The sequence below is a fragment of the Eleutherodactylus coqui genome, chromosome 2, assembly GCF_035609145.1.
Source record: "Eleutherodactylus coqui strain aEleCoq1 chromosome 2, aEleCoq1.hap1, whole genome shotgun sequence".
Classification (NCBI taxonomy): domain Eukaryota; kingdom Metazoa; phylum Chordata; class Amphibia; order Anura; family Eleutherodactylidae; genus Eleutherodactylus; species Eleutherodactylus coqui.
Genome location: NC_089838.1, coordinates 196,146,010 through 196,150,009, shown reverse-complemented (window position 1 = coordinate 196,150,009; position 4,000 = coordinate 196,146,010).

Genomic DNA, 4,000 nt, shown 5'->3' with positions numbered 1-4,000 from the left:
TCACATTTGCAATGTTTTCACTCATGCAACGTTGCATGAAAAAAAAAAAAAATCGCAGCATGTCCCATCTTTCTGAGTTTTTAACATTAGAAAGTCCTATTGACTTTCGTGCTAAAAAAAAAATAAAAAAATCACGTGAGGAAAAAACGGAAAATGTTTTTGTTAGAAAAACCAACGCTGGCGCTCAAAAATCGTGGGAAAAAGACGACTGAGCCCTAAAAGAGTGAGATGGTGCTGAAGTGGATAGAATTTACTTCCACCTGTGACTTGTGGGAGGCCCAGGAGGGGAAGCATTAACGAAGTGTAGGTTTTGACTGAGGGTGTGTGGGGAGTAATGGAGAGAACACACTTAGGGCATGATCACTCGGCGGAATCGCCACAACATATACCGTGGCAGATCCTACTGTGTGTACATATCCTTATTGTAGGAGGGGGTTTACAAGAAGCATAGTTACTGAACAGCAAGACTGTTTTCTCTGCTTGGGTGCTTAAGGGTGAGGGGGCATACGTACTGTGTGAGGGCACAGCCAGGGAACATTTACTTTTCGGGGGCTCATGTACTTTGAAAGGGCAGAATTACTTTATTGAGTAATTATGAAGTGATTATTAGCTTTTGGGAGGGGGGGGGGGTTCAAGGGGAACTATTACTGTGGAGCATAAATAAGGCATTATTTTTCTTGGTGGGAATTTTTGGTGTGGGGCACTATTACTTTATGGGGCACAAAATTGGGCACTAGAATTGCGAGGCACACCAAGGGGATATTAGTGTGGGATATAAAGGAAGTAAATTTGTGGTGGATACAATGGGGAAATTACTGTGTGGGGCGCTATCACTTTGTGGACCCCAAAATAGTGCACTTCTACTGTGTGGGGCTCTGATGACAGGAGGGTGTAGCAGCAGGATGGGCAGAGAATCCAGAGACAAGTAGCAGCTAAAAGAAGTCTTTATAATTGTCATGGGCCGAGATAGAGATAAAAAGGGAAAGTGGATGATGCTTAAAGGAGATGATGTCACCTGTGATGGTGGAGGTAACTGCACTGTAATCACTATCGCTATGTAGAACTGGCAACTCACCTATTATTTGGTGAATGCATCTTAAAGAAGTATCCCACAGCTGATCCACTGTATCTAAGCTTGCCATGTTATAAAAGTTGTCTTATGGATATAGTATCTCATATCTCTCATTGCTCTCTCTCACCACCACTGGTCTCCAGCAAACAGCCCCCAGAATGGAAGGAATTCCTCTGGTGATCCCTAGACACCACAGTCCGACACTGACAGCGCTGATCTTTCACTCGGCTGGAAGTGTGTAGGTTGAAAGCGTTGGGGAAACACTCAGGGCTCACTCCCACAGGTGTATGTTGTCTGTGTATTATGCATGCAGTACTTAGCAAATACACGTTACATGAATATTCACTTCGTATTTTATGCACCCATAGACAATATTGGTGCATAGTACGCGGTTTTTTTCACTCGCATGTGAAAACCACAGGTCTGAATGGCACAATGTAAATCAATAGTCTTTTAGCACTGCGTATTATGCAAGAAAAAATACACCCGTGTGAGTGAGCCCTTACAGGGGCAGTTTGTGTGAAGAAGGCGGTGCTTTTCCATTGAAATGGTTCTAAAAGTACAGGAGCTGTGAGCATCCCGCTAATCTGCTTACCAGACACACTCCTCAGATGCAGAGCATAAACAATGACAAAGGGCTCTCCCAGAACAAGTTTTGGCTGTTTTTTTTTTTCCCCTTCACTATTTTTATTGTGCAAAACTGGAAAAACCTACAAATGTATTTTCATATTGCCATAACATATTGGCTTTTATACCAAAAACATGGTATAAAAAAATTCTGTAATTTATACCACACGCTGAACACCAAAAAATCAACACACACATTTAACTAAGGGCTCACGCACAAGTATATTTTGGCTGTGTATCATGTGTATATTTTTCATACACAGTACGCAGAAAATACACATGCAACATGCATATTTACTGGGTAATTAATGCACCCATAGACAATAAGGGCACGTAATACGCACCAAAATAGGACGTGCTCTTTTTCCACACATGTAATACGCACGTGTGAATGGCCCAGTGTAAATCAATGGGGTGTTAGCACTGTGTGTTGAATGTACCTTGTATTGTTATGAATATAGCGATATCACATATCTAAAGAGATTTTTTAATTACCTTTTGATTTTATTTTAACTAATTTTTTATGTCCCTGTAAGGGACTTGAACCGCCAAGCTTATGAACTTCTGTACTGTAGTGTATTATGTTTTCTTGCCTATGACAACCCATCGGCTCTCCACCATTGGATGGCAGAGGGCAAATGATGTTAGCCCTTTGGATGCCATGATCAATTTTAATTGTGGCATATGGGGGCTAACAGTGGGAATCAGAGTTTGCTGTGATCCCCATGTTGCAGCAGGAACCTGGATGTCCATTACAACCAGCTCTCATTGTGGATGGCACATGCTCAGCTCCTGAGCGCAAGTTAACTATGGCATGTTACGGGACCCCTTTCCCTCCCATACCATATATGCCATGAGGCAGAAAGGTGTTAAAGTATCCATTGTTCAAAAACACATAAATCACAGTCCATTCCCAGGCACCTGTCAACGTAGATTACAGAAATATGTCTAGCCTGCATTCTTCTAACCGTTTCTGTTAATGTATATTCTATATGCTTTGTGAATGAAAAGGCTCTTTCTGGTATGGTATGAGAGCTCTGATCCAATAAGCGGTCTCCCAATGCTGCCCTCATCTCTCAAAGACTACAGCTGTATCCCTCTCTGGCATTTGTGACTGTTGAAGTTTCTGAACATTTTTCGGTATATATATAACGTATTTTATAACCTTTATTATTTATCATTTTGGAGGGCAGCGAGACAACATACATCAATTCTACCATCTTTTTACAAGGTTAATCCTGCAGCATAAATGACATTCTTTCAGCAGGTTGGTATGATTACAATAATGCCTAAAAAATGTTTAAAGATTTTTCTACTGTTGCATTATTTTTTTTTGAATCACTGCATTCAAATTCCAGAACTTTTTAAACTTTTCCATCAACAGTTCTGTGAGGGCTTGCTTTTTGCGCAACACGCTTTAGTCTTTATTGGTACCATTTTGGCTTTTAGAATCACTATTGTGAGGTTTTTTTGGAAAGTGAAATTAAAAAAAGAAAAAGCATTTTTGGCTTAATTTTTTTAATAGTGTTTGCTGTGCAGCATAAAAGGTATATTCAATTTATTGGTTAATAGTTTTTTTTTTACATTTTTGGCATGGCAACCTATCAGCCCTCAGCGATTGCAAGGCCGAAAGCAGGTGAAATCACAGAGCGAGTGCCCTCCCTCTGTGAAACGTTTACATGCGACGATCGACCTTGGTGGTGGCATGCAAGCTGTTGGGGCTCTTACCCACTGGCGATATGACTTCCCTGCTATGCAAGAGTGAATGAAAACACATAATGAAACCAATGATTTTCAATGGTTTCATTCCCATTAGCGATGTTTTCACTCTAACCTCGCATCACAAAGAAGAATGTGCGATATCGGCTATTGTCTTCAATGGGGGCGGGAGCAGCAGCGCCTACCCCATTGAAATCAATAGGAGAAAATAGTGTAGCAGGCTAGAAATCCAATACGAGAGAGGGGAGGGAACGGCGCTACATATCTCCCCATATTTGGAGAGATGGGGGGGTGAGGCAAGTAGGTTTCCAGGAAGGGGTTAAGGTGGACTTTTCGCATTGTTCATTTGCTTCTGTCACAGAGCAGTTTTTCTGAAGTCCTAGTGTAGCCCAGGCCTTAGAGTACCTGCAGGCGGAAAAGTACAACTTCATGCTGCTGGACTGTGGGGAAGGTATCGCTTTACTGAAAAAAAAAAAAGTTTATCTGGCACTTCCCTTTAATAAGGTATATTAACTCTTTCCCTGCCAAGGAAGTAACGTAGAAAAAAGGTAATATTGGAAAGAAACAGTCAAAAAATATCAG